The 19,752-nt window shown below is 37.0% G+C and overlaps 1 non-coding gene across 1 annotated transcript; it reads left to right on the top strand.

The window, feature by feature from the left end:
• The first annotated feature begins 15,644 nt into the window (after window positions 1–15,644).
• Window positions 15,645–15,751, top strand: LOC131654335 (small nucleolar RNA R71). The gene has a single exon (XR_009299376.1). It is a non-coding gene; the product is annotated as a small nucleolar RNA R71 (small nucleolar RNA).
• Window positions 15,752–19,752: the final 4,001 nt, after the last annotated feature.

Here is a 19,752-nt window from a genome sequence, read left to right as displayed (position 1 = left end):
AAATTTAAAATGAATGAGTCAATTATAAATGAATCTATAATATAAGAAAGGAAGTTGTTCTGGAAAAAACATTTTTGCCCTTTTCTCTTTGGCTGCCACCTAATGGAAATAAGGGTATTTTGTGTCTAAAAAATACTTTTTCCAACTACTGATGTCATATAATTCTATTTCAATTACATGGTTGGTGTTTTTTGTCTTTGATAAATAGGTTGGAATGGATTGATGATGTCACTTGGTCCAAATTCAATTTCTTTTCAACTTTTGTTTTCTTTCAATGTTACTTTAATTTGAATTTCAAAAAATATTGACTTTTTCTCACTCTCTCTTTGTCTTTCTCTTTCCCTCTATTCTCTTTCTTTCATCTTCTGTATTCGTCCTCCTCCTCTCTCATTTTCTGTCTTCTTTCTTCCTCTTCTCAAAATTTGTTTCAATGTTGATGAATTAAGATTTTAGGGTTTTTATGTTCCACGTTCATATTTTGCCACCGACTATCTTCTTCTTCCTCTTTCTCAAAATTTGTTTTTGAGTATCATCGGAGGAATACCATCACCATAACTGACCGAAAACAAATTTTAGATTGCTGGCCATGAAAGTTTTTTGTTACTGCGGGAATCGGTTTTACGGTGGTGCATCGGTTGGATAAAGAGAGTCGGTTTTAGTATCTCTTTTAGGGTTTGATACAGTGCGGCTCGGTTTAAATATGATTTCAGGCCAATTATGAGACCATCCTTCTTGCTTTGTCACCTCTATTTTGTTTTGAATCCTGCTATGTTGTTGTGAACTTTGGCTTCACTGCTCCTTGGGTTGTTGTTTTCAGTTAGTTCATTAATGCTTTTAAGTAATTTTATTTGTTAGTACGGTTGATTCGTTGAAAGAACCTCCGATGTCGAAGCAGCAAGTTCCCTGGTCAGTGCATCAAATGTTATTGGTTAGTAATTTTATTTCTTAAACATTTCCATTGCACCTTCAATTAAAAAAATTTTACTTCTACATATTACAAAATTATGGTATTTGGTATATCTTTCTCATTTATGTTTTTTCTTTGTTGTAGGAACTGTTATTGCTTCCTTTGATGGACAACCAAGGGAGGAAAAGTCTCCCTATCACGAGTTTTACGGGGATGGTAATGCCTATTTTGAGTTCACATTTGTCTTAGACCTATTTTGAATACACCATGACATCTTTGCTTTATATCTTTCCCAGGTTGCTTCTATGTTGCTTCTTTGTCTCACTTTTGATGATACGATTCGGCATATATAGTTGGATAACACCCTTTTCTTTTTACTGTCTTTCACAATGTTTTAAATTGTTTTTCCTACTTGAAATTATAGATTGATTCAGGTAAGTCGGCAGGCGAAAGTGGTTATAGGTTTTTCTGATTATGTTAGAATTCTGTTTTCATTTGAGCTCCACTGCAGAATTGTTATGCTAGAATTCTGTTTTTATTTTGATTTCTACCATTTTTTTAGCTGATGCAGGACTCTCCGTTAGCCGTTTCGGCTTTTTTTGTTGGGGGTGTTAGTCTGAACATGTTGTCGGAAGTATGTACCACGACTGGGGGAGGGTGATTTTATCATGTTAGAAATCATTCTTTGCACTCCTACGACTGAATTGTCTTTTCCGAGGTGGTATCAGATCTGAATAAATAATGAAACCGAAAAACTATGTAAGACAGGATTAACTAATTCAAAATTGCAATGAACAATGGAATTTTACTTTCAGCAAGTAACCTGTATAGAATACAATAAACCCAACTATTTAAATATGAAAAGGTACATAAAAGTATAATATAAATTTACTATCTTTGATTTGAAATGAATTTTTACAATGCTTTTGATCTCTAATGATAATATGTCACTTGAAAATCTAGGTTGCATGTGGAGATGGTACTGCTAGCTGGCTTTTTCGAGTGGTATCGGATCTTAAATTACCTCATCCCCCACCGGTTGCGACAATGCCGCTTGGGATGAGAAATAATCTACCTTTTGCTTTTGCATCTTGATGTGTACATTATCTGTCTATTTAACTTATTTAACTTAATTTGAGCTACGCAAATTTAAAATATTTCATAACCACTTGCATCTATTTTCATTGTTATTGTTTTTCATAAGCATGTCCATATCAATGTGTAGGGTTGCATATCTATTCTGTATGCATTTTTATGATCATATTGATACAGACCATTGTTCCTAATTGCAAGGCTAATTTATGAGTCGTAAGCCAAAAAAAATTGATTAACAAGTCAATATAGTTATAGTCATGATCATCATATGTAAGGTTTTTCGGTTGGAAGTGGTGCATGAGTTGTATTTCTTCTCATTATGAATTTCTTCATTGACAGGGAAAGAAAAATCCCGCCATAAACATCTAATCAGTGATGACATTACAAGATAATGTAAGAGCTGCGAAGGAAATTAAAATAGACAGGTATTTCAATTTTCGACCATTATCTTTGTTAGTTACTTTGCAACTGATGAGTTTCTTTGACATTGCTGATATTTCACTTTAAATTATTAATTAAAATTAAGTTTTTATTCAACTGGCATGTTATAATGAGAAAGAAGGCTCTTAAAGAAGGTTCATGTGACCCATATTCAGCTGGCATATTATAATAATAACAACTTCTTTTTGAACAAGATTTTCTGTTGTAATTTTTTTTATTTTAGTATATTGATTTTATCTCAGCTCAATTCAGTAAGATCTTCAAACTGGCGAGTTATAGAAAATCTCTGAATTCTGCCAATATATGGCACTTATCTGTAGCAGTGCCAGGTTTTTAGGCATTTGGCCTTCAATGGTGAAGGTGAAGATTATTGATGAAATGGTTGTTGTGTTTTCTCCCTCTCTCAACTTTGCATTTGAATTTTCTCCTTCCAATGTTTTAGTTTTCTGGTTGGAACAATGATTTTGGTGTTAATAGCTTGGTTTATGATAGGGTGTATAACTTTCTTTCTGTGACAGGGAACTGATATAAACATCATTGCGCTGGCAACATATATGTCGGCATACGATTCAATATTAACAGTCGACCATACTTACACTTTGTACTCCAAACAAAAACTTGTGCTCCTAATGAGTAGAGTTTCTGTATAACACAACATTTCATTTCATGTGTCTACGGGAAATACTCCATTTGTAGTGCTATATGAGATGCAATCCCCTAAGTTAACCAAAATTTTGAGCAATGAAATCAACGTTGCAGTAGTGGCATTGGAGCAGAGTGAAAGAAACTAGGCCATTAGCCAACTCAAAAGTCATTTGGTTAGGACTTAGTCTTAGATGAAAAAGTATCTGGACATAAAAAGATGATATCTAAATTTTGATGTATGAGAATAAGTCTTCTTGAAGTTATGGTCTCATCGACAATAGTCCATGGTTAAACGCATCAATAATATCGAAATACTCCTTTTTATATCTATGTCTATGATTATAAATGCTTTTTATTTTTATTTTTCAAGATTTAATGTTTAGGTTTGTAAATTTATGTTCTAAAGTACTGCAGAATAATAAAAGTAACTTTTGATATATTATTGTGCATAATGATCAAAATACATTTGGTACATACTTACTCGGGAAATGTTACATGTGATCTTTCTGGATTATATCTGATTTATTTGCTTTTGCTCTTGGTTTGAACATGTTAAAGCTAAATATCCTTGGTTTTTATGTCTTCTCATTTCTGCTGTCTATCTTATTTTTAATCAACCCACTGTTTTATTAAAATACACCTTTGTAATCAACCCAGTCTTTTTGTTGTCTATCATACAATCTTAAATACTATTACTGAGTCTGAACATGCAGTTTGGAGTTCAAGGGCTGTAAATTCTAAAGCCTCATATCCAAAAAAAGTTTATTCATCAGTGGTAATTGGCAACGAGGTTAAGGAACTTACTAACACAGTTGGAGGGGTTGGTCTTGAAGCTCGCATAATATTATATAAGGAGAATGTTGATGATGAAATGACTAACTGTGAAAGGTAATGCTGTGAGTTTGCCTAAACAAATTCTTGACATGTTTTAATTGGGAATTTGTTGCTTTCCGCCATAGTTGTATCTGCAATCGATAACATCGATGAATCATGTCATGATTCATAATTTGAAGTTTGAATGCACCTCTTTCTATCTATCTGATCGCGACTTTACGTGTCTATAAATCTGATAACTGCAAGTGCACAGTCGTGTCGTGTAGTTTTAAAAGATATCGAATCCACAGGGACTATGAATCGATCTACCGTTATCTAAGGTTACTATGTAAAGCTAGGAGTACTAAAATTTCGATTGTTCCTAAGGGAAAGTGATTGTGAGAAAATAAAGAATAATAATAAAAGACAGGTATCAGTATGTATTTCGTTTAACTAAAGGTAATCCGAAGGTCCATTGGCTTTTGCATAATTAAATTAAAAATCTTTACTAATTCCAATTGATTAAAAATCCTCGTCTCAAACTTTCGCTCTGTTGATTCAGACTACTATCCTAATCCTAATGTACGCTTTCGCCATCCCATTAGATTTTAGAAGAGCTTTTTGGAAACAATGTAATTAATAAAATGCCTATTTTACGAGGTTGTTATCTATTTAAATCTCCTAATCTCAAACTTTCGCTCTGTTGACTCGGAGCAAGCTAATAACCCTAACGTACGCTTTCGCCATCCCGCTCGAGTGTAAAAACAATTTTTGAAAATAAATAAGTTCCAATTAGTTTTAATACGCTTTCGCCATCCTTAAAACTAATGTCCTATGTCTACTATCCAGTTAAAGTCCTCAAACTTTCGCTCTATTGGTTTTAACCTTTGACCGTCCTAAGCCCTCAAACTTTCGCTCTATTGGTTTTAAGACTTACTAATTAAACTAGACATATAAACCAAAAATAAGTGATAATTAATAAAACATAATTTAAGCCAATTTATTTCGGATCCCTACGGTTAACTTACTTTACATACCGACACCTTTAGTAATTTAGCCAGACATATTAATATGATTAAACATGCATAAATCGGTTCGGTTCATAATATTAGACATATTAAATGGCATATAATATATCATGCAATAATAATATAAATAAAGGCGGTAAATAAAAAACCTGAATTAAAATAAATCTGAATTGAATTGAATCTTGAAGTACTCGAACTTCCACCACAGGTTGGCTGGATCGTTCTTCGGAATTTAAATGGCAGAAAATAAAAACAATGAAATAAAACGATAAATCTAACGTAAGGCTAGATCTACGAAAAGTTCACAACAATTTCCAGTGTAGAAATCGTTGTGAGAAAATAAACGGTTAAATGAAAGCAGAATAAGGAAAAGCAGTTCGCGGTACAATTTCGGCAGCACTTCGTTGGCAGGAAATCGGACAGATTGAAGTGAAGTGACTGGTCCTATTTATAGGAGGGGCTTGCAGTTGCTTTGCGTGAAAAGAGGAACTTCTGCAGACCGGGACGTGGAGACGTGCGTCTCCTATTCTTCAGGGAGACTTGAGACGTGCGTCTCAAGTGGAGAGAATTTAGGGAGGTGGAGACGTGCGTCTCCCTTTTGCTGAGGTGGCAGAGACGTGCGTCTCTGCTTACTTGTGTGGCTTGGGCTGTTCTCCTTCGTTGGCTGGATTGCTTCATTGAGTCTTTGGGCCTCTTTCAGCACACTTGGCCTTTAATTGCACTCCCTTTTTACTTCAGCACCCAATTTACGTCTTTTAGGCATAGAAAAGGGTCGTTTTGGCTCCATTTTTTCTCTTTTTCACAATTCGGCATAGTAAGAGTGTAAAACCTGAAACAAAGCAAAAACACGCGTAATATCGTAATAAATTAAAATAATAAACGGAAAATGCTATAAATATCTATGGATTGTAAGCTAAATATACGATATAAAATCGTGTTATCAAATTCCCCCAGACTTGAACCTTTGCTTGTCCTCAAGCAAAATAAGAAGATAAAGATAAATGAAACACACTTCCACCACGTCGTTCAGTCATACTTAGCTACATAGTGTTCTTATTCGGAAATAATGATAATGAATCTAGCAATAAACCTATAGTAACAACACTAAACAACTCCCAGTATGCATACCAATCCGAATCATGCCATTATAGCTCGACCTTTTTGACTTGTCATCATGTTTCACCCTTTTCATTCGCGCGCAATCACATTAAGCCCATTATCTTGACACGCACATAGCAGAGTAGTCGGTTAGTGACTATGATCCTTCTCATGGAGTTCTGGCACAATATGTGGTATACTCCTTAGCATTCACTTGTAGATTGTGGGGAATCGGACAATAGTCCTTCCTACCAAGTTCATTACCAGATGACTTCTGAACCAATCGACAGTGAGTTTTTTTTTTAAATTCTTTGTATTTGAGATTTGCGACCGTTAGGTTAAATGATCTTGTGAGGATCACCTTACTTAGTAGGCACATTTCTTCTTATGGTTGAACACATAATTATTATGAGGATCATACACTTATATTCATCGACTCTCTGCGTAGTTTGTATCTAAGACGGTGCCGACTGCTAGAATAAACTACTAAGGGTTATTTCAAAACTTAAAGTCGGTGGTTTTGGTATAACGGGTATTCAAATCGGTTACGCATACTCGGGGGTTTTAGAGTGTTGGGACAATAAGGATATTGACTATATTCAGTTTCAGTGCGTTGAGTGTTTGAGTAGCTTTGTATTTCTCGAACGTGTGGGGTTTGCGTTTATCGTAAAATTTTTGTTATGGCTCAAGAAAATGGAAGAAATTGAAATAACTACGGAATTATACATATAAGACTTAAATTCCATAAATATTCTTTATTGAATTTGAAAAACATTACAAGGAAGGGAAATAACTGAAGGGAAAAATAAAACTAAAGGAAATAGAAATAATACGACTCCCCCAGACTTAGATGATGCAATGTCCTCAGTGCATAAGAACTACTCCTCATTGTTGCGGTTTCGAGAACTGCTCGCGCCTCTTGTACGAACACGGCGACGTCTATCAGGAGAGTCATTCACACGAATGTCAAGATCATGCAAATATGTAGCAATTTCAGCGTATTGACTTTCGTTCCTAATAGCATAGTCACGGTGCTCCTGTTGCATCTCTCGGATGAGCCTAATTGTTTCAGTTTGGTTTGTCTGCATAGCTTGAACGAGTTGATCTTGGCGTTGAATAGCAGCATACATGGCTTCAAGAGTGATAGGCGGAGGGTTGTTTGGAGGAGGTTGGTTGACATCAGCTTGCCCTTGGTTGAGTTCTTCTTCATTGGCATCCATAGGTTCATTAGGATGTTCTAGTTGGTCATCTTGAGGGTTGTCTTCAATAAGCCTCCAACGTTGAACATAACGGATGTTAATTCTTTCAGGGCATGGAAGGATGACATAAGGAATAGGAACTTTGTTGACGACCAAAGTGTATCGGCCATCATGGCGGGGTGAAACCAAGTGGGAATCGCGGCAGTAGGTGAGATCGAGTGACTGAGCAGGCTTCATGAGATGTGAGAGTGAGAGGAGCTCGTCACCAAGACCTAAAGCACAGGCCAAGGTAGTAATAATGCCTCCAAGCAAGAATGGATTTGTAGCGGGGGCGTTAACTAAACCTTGGATGTGTTGGAACATAAACGGTGCGGCATTGAAACGGATATTGTTAAGCGCACAGTAAAGGAAAAATAATTCATTTTGGTTTACCTTGTGGTTGTTAGATCTCGCAAAAATAGTATGCCCCAAGACACGTTGAAAATAACGTATAGCGGGGTTTTGAATGTGAGAAGCATGGAGAGCTCTCCAACCGGTAGGATTTTCTCCAGTTAGATGGAACCAAAATTCAAAAGCGAGATCCTCCCAGGATCGACCATTGAGTTCTTGAAAGATTGAGCGGTGAGCAATTGGTGCATGATTAAAATGCAAATATGAAGCTACGACATCTTGTTCGAGAGCATATTCACGGTTGAACATCCGAAATTGGATGCTACCGGTTGAGAGTGGTTGATTAGAGGGAGTGTCGTAGTTGAAAGAACTCAAAAATTCTAAGACGAGCGGCTCATAAGTAGGTACGGGTTCGGTACAAAGATGGTGGAGGCTAGATTTGGTGAGCAGACGGGTAACACCATCAATGAGACCCAAAGTTTCTAGACACTCGGTGTTCACAAATTTTGTGGGAACAACCGAACGTTCGTAGAAAGCAACATATTTTGTTCGTTGAGCATCATTGTCGTCATCTCGGAAGATAATGTTTGAAAGGTCGGGAGGTGGTCTCTCGGGACGCTCACTACGGATTAATGAACGTGGAGGCATGGTGAGTATGGAAATGAAAAATAGAAATGTAGTGTAGAAAAGTAGAGAATGGTATGATAGTTGTGAAGAAGAAGAGTGGTGGTGGTGTGGTTTTATAGTGAGGTTTGAAAATGGTGTGGTTAATGGAAAATTAAAATGGATTAATGGTGGTGTTTGAAGTTTGAATAGAATAGAGAAATGGGAAATGAATGGAGTTTAAGAGGTGAATGATGGAGGATGAATGAGGTTAATGGAGTTTAAATGGAATAAATAGGGGAAGAATGAAGAAGATTGAAAGATGAATTTTGAAATTCAAATTCAAAATTCAAGAGGGAAAGAGAGTGGTCTGCGTGGTCAAACAGACTGCTGGCCTTGGGAGACGTGCGTCTCAGGCAGCCAGTCTGCTGGGGCAGAGCATGGAGACGTGCGTCTCCTGTTCCTTTGGTTTGTGTCAGCTGGCCCCACACAGATGGAGACGTGCGTCTCCTGTTGTAGGCAGGTGGGTCACGCATGCAAGTGACCAGACAGTGCTGACAGATACCATTAATATTGTCCATCAGTTCATAACAGTGTCGGATTTAAATACTATTAACAGCAAAAAATATTATAGGGAAGTATATATATAGCAGTCAATAGCAGTGTAACATAACACAGTAGCAGTAATCAAAAGAATTTTGCATTTAATAATAAACTAGTACTGAGTGTTAACAGAAGTAGAAAGCAAAAGTGCAGAAAAATGTAAATCTAAACTAGGAATAGAAATTACTAAAACTAGAATAAAATCTAATAGTCTAATACGGTAACATCTAGCCACGTCTATTGTTGTTCTGATTAGACTGAATGTGTTTGAAAACTTCGTCGAACTGAGCATTTACGGTGTCGATAAAATCGAAGAAATGCATTTGCAAAGTGTGTAGCTCGTTGCGCACATGTTGTACATCTTGTTGTAGCGCAGTGATGGCTTGTTCGTGCGTATTCAGATTAGGCATTCTTTGATTCACCGATGCAGTAGATGTAGCGGGTTGTTGTTGCTCGACCTCGACATCAGTCATATCAACAGTGTGATCATCAACGGAATCTTCAGAACGAGTTTCAGGCTCATACTCAGATACAGGTTCATCAATGGGAAGAGGTTCGTAATCAGGAATGGGTTCATCAACAGGATGAGGTTCATAGTAACCAGGAGGTGTTTCAGGTTCAGATTCAGATGCTGGCATTTCCTCATCAAAATGTTCATAAGCTTGAGGAGTTTCAGGTGATGGCTCTCTCTCAGGAATCTGACCATAGTAAAGCCAGTTGGCAGGGTTGTGCACACTCGTCCTAGGATTCGGTAAGGTGAACTGATACCAAACTTTGTTATCAATGAGCAATTCAAAACGATCAGGTCCAAGATTACCGGTGATACCTCGATTAAAGCAGAAATTGATGTCCATAGAGGTATGGGTACCAAAAGGTGTCAATCTAAGCAAAGGCACTCTCATTCCTATGGCATTAGCAATCATAGTGACGAATCCGCCGATCCTAATGGGTGAAACTTCGTCTTGCGTGATGCGCTCGAAGTTTGTTAGCATGAATGCGATGGCATTGACCGGGCGATTCTGAGATGTACAAAACATGATGAACAACTCTTCTCTGGTAACTTCAGTGACATTATCGGGCTTTCCAAAAATATAGTGAGCAAGGATCTTGTGAAAGTAGCGGAAAGCAGGATTGTGGATGTTCTCAGATTGAAACTCATTCTCTTCAGGGTTGTCGTTTCCAGTGATCTTGCCCTAGTATTTTTTTCAACTCCCAGTATGGAAGATTTTCTTCAGCTACTTGGGCGTATGCATCAGGTCCATGAGGTAGTTCTAACATTTCAGCAAAATCTCGGATGCAGAAATTAAACTCCATACCAAAGAGTCTAAAGAGAATAACTCCTTTTTTCAGTCCTTGTCCACAGTTTGGAAGATAGGTCAGGGAGCTCAAGAATTCCAGAGTGAGCTTCCGGTAAGTGCTAAACTTGCGGAACAAGTGAGAACCAGTCCAACCAATTTGGTTAAGCAGGTGTAGGATGCTTTCTTCGATACCAAGTTTCACCATAGTTGGTTGGTGAGGATAGCAAGTCAAATCCATGTGTCTTCCAGCCAGCTTGTTAAATCTTGCTTCTTGTCCTCTACCACGGAACACAACTTCCATGTTATCAACTTCTTGCATCGTAGTTAGTAGTTAAATGAAAAACCTAGAAGTTGAAAATATTGAGATTAAGTTAGAACTAGGCTAGTGTTAATTTTAAAAATAAAATTAAATAAAACAAGTTATAATAATAATTATAATTATAAAAAGGAAGTATTTTCTCGAGTTAAGATAGCAGTTATAATTATAATAAATATTATAAGATGTATGAAAAATAATAAGAAAATTAAAAATCTAGAATAATTAAAAATAGAATAATTAAATGAAAATTAAAGGTTAAAATTTTAAAAATAAAATGAAAATAAAAAAAGAATAAATAAATGTGGGTTGTCTCCCACCAAGCGCTTTGTTTAATGTCGTAAGCTCGACGATTTTAAAATAGAAAACTATTTTTTCGAAAGAGCGGGCAGTTCGTCTAGTTTAAAAACTTCGATGTTTTCATTGTATTCGAGATGATGGTAATACTTAAGACGTTGCCCATTTACGACAAAAGGTTTGACGGTTTCCCCTTTGATTTCTATCGCTCCACTCGGAAATATGTTAGTTATTTCGAAAGGGCCAGACCATCTAGATCGTAACTTACCAGGAAATAATTTTAGTCTAGAATTAAATAAAAGCACTTTATCGCCTATGCTAAAATTTTTCCTGGATATACGCTTGTCGTGCCATTTTTTCGTTCGCTCTTTATAGATTTTGGCGTTTTCGTAAGCGTCTTGTCTAAGTTCTTCTAATTCGTTTATGTCTAGAAGTCGTTTCTCACCAGCGGCAGTGTAGTTTAGGTTTAAGTTCTTGATGGCCCAATAGGCTTTATGTTCTAACTCTACTGGTAGGTGGCATGATTTTCCATAAACGAGTTTGAATGGGGTAGTCCCTATTGGAGTTTTGAAAGCTGTTCTATAAGCCCATAAAGCTTCATTTAGCTTGGTTGACCAATCTTTCCTAGATATAGCAACAGTTTTCTCTAATATTTGTTTTATTTCGCGGTTAGATACTTCTACTTGTCCGCTTGTTTGTGGATGGTATGGTGTGGCTATTCGATGATTCACTCCATATTTTCGAAGGAGTTTCTCAAGTATTCTTGAAATGAAATGGGAACCACCATCGCTAATTACCAATCTTGGCACACCGAACCTAGGAAAGATGACGTTTTTGAAAAGTTTGATAACTACTCGTCTATCGTTTGTAGGAGAAGCAATAGCTTCTATCCATTTTGAAACGTAATCGACGGCTACGAGTATATATTGATTTCCAAACGATGACGGAAACGGTCCCATGAAGTCTATTCCCCAGACGTCAAATATTTCTACTTCAAGAATGTCTTTTTGAGGCATTTCATCGCGTCTTGAAATGTTTCCAGTTCGTTGGCATCTATCACAGCTTAGTACAGCAAAATAGACGTCTTTCCACAAGTTGGGCCAGAAAAGTCCAGATTGAAGGATTTTGGCGCAGGTTCTAGATGTGCTATGGTGTCCTCCACACGGTGCAGAATGGCAATGTGTTATTATGCTTCTTATTTCCTCCTCGGGTACACAACGTCTAAAGATTCCATCGGGGCCTCTTTTGAACAGGAGTGGGTCGTCCCAATAGTAATGTTTTAGGTCGTGGAAGAATTTCTTCTTCTGTTGGTAACTTAGATCAGGGGGAAGCACACCAGCAGCTAGGTAATTTACGAAATCTGCATACCAAGGTGCGTTAGATCGGGCTAAAGCTATGTCTTCTAATTTGTTGGTTTCAGAGTTTGGATGGTATGGTTCGAATTCATTTGCTTCTAATTGGGCGATGAGTCTTTCATAAGGGAAATCATCGTTAATTGGTACTTGTTCGGGTTTCAGATTTTCTAATCGAGAGAGGTGATCTGCTACGACATTTTCAGTGCCTTTCTTATCTTTAATTTCCAGGTCGAACTCTTGCAGTAATAAGATCCATCTCAAAAGTCTTGGTTTGGCGTCCTTTTTGGTTAGGAGGTACCTAATGGCAGCGTGGTCAGTGTATATGATTATTTTGGCTCCTACCAGGTAAGAACGGAATTTGTCTAATGCGAATACGACAGCTAATAATTCTTTTTCTGTCGTGGCATAATTCATCTGAGCTTCGTCTAGGGTTCTACTCGCATAATATATGACATGTAGTTTCTCATCCTTTCTTTGTCCTAGAACGGCTCCTACAGCATAATCACTTGCGTCACACATTACTTCGAAAGGTTCATTCCAGTCGGGAGGTTGCATAATTGGCGCAGAGATCAATGCTTGTTTAAGCGTTTGAAATGCTTCAGTGCATTTATCGGTGAAAATAAATTCGGCGTCTTTCATGAGTAGTTCAGTTAAGGGTTTGGTTATTTTAGAGAAATCCTTAATGAAGCGTCGGTAAAAACCAGCATGTCCCAGAAAACTTCTTATTTCTCTAACGGTTTTGGGAGGTTGAAGGTTTTCGATAATTTCGATTTTTGCTTTATCAACTTCGATTCCTCTATCGGATACGATGTGTCCAAGTACAATTCCTTGTCGAACCATGAAATGGCATTTTTCCCAATTAAGGACTAGGTTTACGCTTACGCATCGTTTTAGCACCATTTCAAGATTTTCTAAACATGTTTCAAAACTTCCTCCACAGACAGAGAAGTCGTCCATAAAGACCTCCATTATTCCATCTAGGAAGTCGGCAAATATTGCCATCATGCATCTTTGGAAGGTCGCGGGTGCATTGCAGAGCCCAAAAGGCATTCGTCTATAAGCGAATGTACCATAAGGACATGTGAATGTGGTCTTCTCTTGGTCGTCAGGGTGGATAGGAATTTGGAAAAATCCGGAGTATCCATCCAGATAACAAAAATGTGAGTGTTTAGCTAGGCGTTCGAGCATTTGATCTATGAAAGGTAAAGGGAAATGGTCTTTTCGGGTAGCTTTATTTAGCTTCCTATAGTCAATGCACATTCTCCATCCAGTTTGGGTACGTTGTGCTACAGATTCTCCTTTTGCATTAGTGATTACAGTGACTCCTCCTTTCTTTGGTACGACGTGAACAGGGCTAACCCATTTACTATCGGATATAGGATATATTATTCCAGCTTCTAGCAGTTTTTGGATTTCCTTTTTAATCACATCGCTCATAATAGGGTTTATTCGCCTTTGATGTTCCCTAGAGGTTTTACTATCGTCTTCGAGCATAATGCGGTGCATACACAGAGAAGGGCTTATACCTTTCAGATCTGATATGTTGTATCCTAAAGCGGTAGGGTATTTTCTTAGGACATTAAGTAATTTTTCAGTCTCGGTTCGTCCTAAGTTGGCGTTCACTATAACTGGTCGGTTTAGTTCTTCGTCTAGAAATTCGTATCTAAGATCGGTAGGAAGTGTTTTCAGCTCTATACCAGGTTTCTTAGGTCCAGGTATAGGATCGGGAGTTAAAGCTAAGCATTCACTCAGGTGGTTATCTTGATATTCCTCACGCTAGTTGTCATCTTCAAAAATTGGCGGCATAGGAATTCTTAGGGTTTCGGTTTTCTTATTTGGTTCAGATTCTATTTCCTTGACACACTCGTCGATTATGTCAGCAGAACAGCATGTGTCAATTATAGAAGGTGCTTTTAGGAATTGGGAAAGGATAAATTCTATTTTCTCTTCTCCTACTTCGAAAGTAAGCTTTCCTCGCTTTACATCTATAATTGCACCAGCGGTTGCTAAAAATGGTCTTCCTAATATGATCGGGATGTTAGAATCTTCTTGGATATCCATAATGATGAAGTCAGTTGGGATGTAGAATTGACCTACACGAACAGGGATATTCTCTAACATTCCTACAGGGTATTTAACTGAACGGTCTGCTAGTTGAAGAGACATTCTTGTTGCTTTAAGCTCACCTAGATTGAGTTTCTTACAGGTTGAAAGAGGCATCAAACTAACACTAGCTCCTAGATCGCACAGGGCTTTCTCTATGATGGTTTTTCCAATAACGCAGGGTATAGAGAAACTACCAGGGTCTTTCAGTTTTTGAGGCATGTTATTTTGGATGATAGCGCTACATTCAGCGGTAAGCGTTATAGTTTCGTTATCCTCGAGTTTCTTTTTGTTTGATAAGATTTCTTTTAAGAACTTAGCGTACGAAGGCATCTCAGTTATGGCTTCTGTGAATGGTATGGTTATGTTTAATTGCTTCAGAAGTTCTACAAATCTTTTAAATTGCGCTTCGGTTTTTGATTTAGCTAATCTCTGAGGGTAAGGAATTGGTGGCTTATAAGGTGGTGGTGGAACATAAGGTTTCTCTTTTTCGGGTTCCACTTTGTTATTGTTCTCATCAGTCTTAGCAGTTTGTTCGTCAGTTGTTTTCTTTTGGGTTTCCTTTGGCTCTTGTTGTGACATGGGTACGTTTTGGGTTCTAGGATCTATGGGTCCATCGTAATTAGTTCCACTTCGTAGTGTTATCGCGTTCGCATGTCCTTTAGGATTGGGTTGAGGTTGAGCAGGAAACGTGCCAGCGGGGGCAGCAGTAGGTGCTTGTTGTTGAGCTACTTGTGAGATTTGAGTTTCTAACATTTTGTTATGCGTAGCTAAAGCATCTACTTTGTTCGATAGTTGTTTTAGTTGCTCGCTATTGTGGATGTTTTGATTCAGGAAGTCTTTATTGGTTTGTTGTTGGGAAGCTATGAAGTTCTCCATCATGATTTCTAGATTTGACTTCCTAGGGGTGTTTTGAGCAGCTACAGGCGCTTTTTGGTAGCCAGGTGGTACAGCAGGTGCTTGTCCAGGCGCGTACAACGCATTGTTGTTCTTATAAGAAAAGTTCGGGTGGTTTTTCCATCCAGGGTTGTACGTGTTAGAATAAGGGTTTCCTTGAGCGTAGTTTACTTGATCAGATGGGACTCCAGTCAAGAGTTGGCATTCAGCAACTACATGCCCAGTCAATCCACAAATCTCGCAGTTAGGTGCTACAGCGGCAGCGGTGGCTGAAGGAGTGATGGTTAAATTCTCGATCTTTTGAGTTAAAGCGTCTACTTTAGCGTTAACGCGGTCTATACCACTTATTTCGTACATTCCTCCTTTGGTTTGGGCTTTCTCTAGAGCGGCTCGTTCTCCTCCCCATTGGTAATGGTTTTGTGCCATGTTCTCTATGAGTTTGTATGCTTCATCATGGGGTTTGTCCATTAATGCTCCGCCAGCAGCGGCATCTATAGTCATTTTAGTGTTATATAAGAGACCACCATAGAAAGTATGGATGATCAGCCATGGTTCGAGTCCATGATGAGGGCATATTCTAAGCATGTCCTTGTAACGTTCCCAAGCTTCGAAGAGCGATTCGTTATCTTTCTGGGTAAATCCGTTGATTTGACCTCTAAGCATAGCAGTTTTGCTAGGCGGAAAGTATCTCGCTAAGAATACTCTCTTCAATTCGTCCCACGTAGTTATGGAATTGGAAGGCAGGGATTGAAGCCACGCTCTCGCTCTATCTCTCAAGGAGAAAGGGAAAAGGCGTAATCGAATAGCTTCGGAACTAACGTTGTTGGCTTTGATAGTGTCGGCGTATTGCACGAACACGGATAAATGGAGATTGGGGTCGTCTACAGGGCTTCCAGAGAATTGATTCTGTTGAACAGCTTGGACCAGTGAAGGTTTCAGTTCGAAATTGTTCGCCTCAATCGCAGGTGGTGCGATACTTGAATGTGGTTCAGCGCGCGAAGGAGCGGCATAGTCTCTAAGAGGACGAATAGCAGCCATCTCTAACTTCGGGGTGATTTGATTGATTTGATCAGTAAAAATCAATTCCTGATTAATCGGGATTTCTGCTACTTCGGGAAGATTGCGAGCTCGACGTTTAACGTTAATGAAACGTTCGATCTCATTAATTCGTTGTATTAAGTCTCCTCCTTCTGAACGAGTATTTGGCATACAATCGTTCAAAAAGAAAGGGAAGAATTGTCCTAGTCTCTACGGTGTAACAGTGAGTTACGATATCGACTTAAATAGTCCCCGGCAACGGCGCCAAAAACTTGATCGCGACTTTACGTGTCTATAAATCTGATAACTGCAAGTGCACAGTCGTGTCGTGTAGTTTTAAAAGATATCGAATCCACAGGGACTATGAATCGATCTACCGTTATCTAAGGTTACTATGTAAAGCTAGGAGTACTAAAATTTCGATTGTTCCTAAGGGAAAGTGATTGTGAGAAAATAAAGAATAATAATAAAAGACAGGTATCAGTATGTATTTCGTTTAACTAAAGGTAATCCGAAGGTCCATTGGCTTTTGCATAATTAAATTAAAAATCTTTACTAATTCCAATTGATTAAAAATCCTCGTCTCAAACTTTCGCTCTGTTGATTCAGACTACTATCCTAATCCTAATGTACGCTTTCGCCATCCCATTAGATTTTAGAAGAGCTTTTTGGAAACAATGTAATTAATAAAATGCCTATTTTACGAGGTTGTTATCTATTTAAATCTCCTAATCTCAAACTTTCGCTCTGTTGACTCGGAGCAAGCTAATAACCCTAACGTACGCTTTCGCCATCCCGCTCGAGTGTAAAAACAATTTTTGAAAATAAATAAGTTCCAATTAGTTTTAATACGCTTTCGCCATCCTTAAAACTAATGTCCTATGTCTACTATCCAGTTAAAGTCCTCAAACTTTCGCTCTATTGGTTTTAACCTTTGACCGTCCTAAGCCCTCAAACTTTCGCTCTATTGGTTTTAAGACTTACTAATTAAACTAGACATATAAACCAAAAATAAGTGATAATTAATAAAACATAATTTAAGCCAATTTATTTCGGATCCCTACGGTTAACTTACTTTACATACCGACACCTTTAGTAATTTAGCCAGACATATTAATATGATTAAACATGCATAAATCGGTTCGGTTCATAATATTAGACATATTAAATGGCATATAATATATCATGCAATAATAATATAAATAAAGGCGGTAAATAAAAAACCTGAATTAAAATAAATCTGAATTGAATTGAATCTTGAAGTACTCGAACTTCCACCACAGGTGGGCTGGATCGTTCTTCGGAATTTAAATGGCAGAAAATAAAAACAATGAAATAAAACGATAAATCTAACGTAAGGCTAGATCTACGAAAAGTTCACAACAATTTCCAGTGTAGAAATCGTTGTGAGAAAATAAACGGTTAAATGAAAGCAGAATAAGGAAAAGCAGTTCGCGGTACAATTTCGGCAGCACTTCGTTGGCAGGAAATCGGACAGATTGAAGTGAAGTGACTGGTCCTATTTATAGGAGGGGCTTGCAGTTGCTTTGCGTGAAAAGAGGAACTTCTGCAGACCGGGACGTGGAGACGTGCGTCTCCTATTCTTCAGGGAGACTTGAGACGTGCGTCTCAAGTGGAGAGAATTTAGGGAGGTGGAGACGTGCGTCTCCCTTTTGCTGAGGTGGCAGAGACGTGCGTCTCTGCTTACTTGTGTGGCTTGGGCTGTTCTCCTTCGTGGGCTGGATTGCTTCATTGAGTCTTTGGGCCTCTTTCAGCACACTTGGCCTTTAATTGCACTCCCTTTTTACTTCAGCACCCAATTTACGTCTTTTAGGCATAGAAAAGGGTCGTTTTGTCTCCATTTCTTCTCTTTTTCACAATTCGGCATAGTAAGAGTGTAAAACCTGAAACAAAGCAAAAACACGCGTAATATCGTAATAAATTAAAATAATAAACGGAAAATGCTATAAATATCTATGGATTGTAAGCTAAATATACGATATAAAATCGTGTTATCACTATCTCTCTGTGATTGTTGTTTAGGTATCAAGGTTTTATGGGTTTCGATAAAGGATCGTTGAAGAGTGATTCTGGTTTTTCCTTTTGAATTATTCTCTGATTTGTATTTGGTTTGTACAATTCATTACTTGAAATCATCGAAAGTCTTAACCGTTCTTTGTTTCTTTTATCACTAATATTGATTGTACCAAGCTCATTCAAAACAATGTCATGACCTTCTTTATTTGATTCTTTTTCCGACAGGTTGTTGTACAAGTTGTGCTGTTCGGGTAAATATTGGGAAGATTAGACAGCCAGAGGCACTTGGGTTATCTGCCGAATTGAGAGAGCAGACATGTACAACTATGTCTACAAATATTTTTGATTGAATTGGTCATTTTGATTTGTTTAGTAGAAATGCATGATGATTTGGTGGAATGTCTTCGACGATGCCAAAAGAGAGAATCAGATTTCTATTTTACTCTATTTTTTCCTTCTAAATTTGAAAACTAAAAGAAGACAATGAGGGTGATAAACAATATACTTTATGCATGTTACTGTAGGGGGGAATTATGGTTGAAGTTGTATTAAACAATTTACTTCATTTCAGTTTCAACAAGCCAATGAATGTGTTTGTATGATGTCAAACTTGTCTATAAATTTACTTTATTCATTTGCCGATTTGGTTTTGAATTAAAGCATTATCCATTTTTCAAAATTATTTTTTACGGTGAGAAAAAAATATATTAATAATTTAAATATTTTTATATGCGAAAAAATTAAAGGCGCGGGTTTTGTTCTGCTTATCTTTTAACTTCTACAATCATATCTTTTAAAATTAATAAACTTTTGGTTAACCATTTTGTCTTTCATTTTATTTTTGAAAGAAATGTGTATACCGTACCAATACCGTGCGAAGTCACGGAATTTTTCATATTTATGAAACTCTAATATTTTTATTTTTGCTACAGGAAAATATACAATTAATCCAAATATTAGTATATATGAAAAAATTATATTTATTCTCTAAATATAACAATAAAATATGTTTTTATTTTAAAAATAATAAACTTTCTCGATTAAATAATTTTGTATTTATGTTATTTCATTCTTATTATATTTTAAAAATAAATCCGTGTAACACATCTGTACCCGTACAAGCACACGAGTGTCCATAACAGAGTTCCTACAAACCCACGTGTTATTACATTTTTTGTACCATTAAAAAAAATAAAAATAAATATATTTAAAATAATGAATGAATTCAAACACGGGAAAAATAAGTTTTTGATTTAAATATTTTTATGCATAATGTCAAAACATGAATAATATTTATATACAAGAAATATATGGTTGATCCTAATATTTTTATATATGAAAAAAAATTCTATTTATGATTCAAATAAAAATAAAAATATGTCTTTTTTTAAAAATAATAAACTCTTTTGATAAATCAATTTTACTTTTATTTCTTTTTAGTCTTATTATATTTTAAAAACAATCCACGTAACACACCAGTACCCGTGCGAACGCACGGGTATCAATAATTTGTTTCAAATATGTGAAAACATTAAGGTGAAAAATAATACTATTGTACATAAACAAAACAACTTTACTACTGATCTAAC

The sequence above is a fragment of the Vicia villosa genome, linkage group LG2, assembly GCF_029867415.1.
Source record: "Vicia villosa cultivar HV-30 ecotype Madison, WI linkage group LG2, Vvil1.0, whole genome shotgun sequence".
Lineage (NCBI taxonomy): Eukaryota > Viridiplantae > Streptophyta > Magnoliopsida > Fabales > Fabaceae > Vicia > Vicia villosa.
Note: the sequence above shows the minus strand (reverse complement) of the source record. Positions and strands in the feature narration are given on the sequence as shown.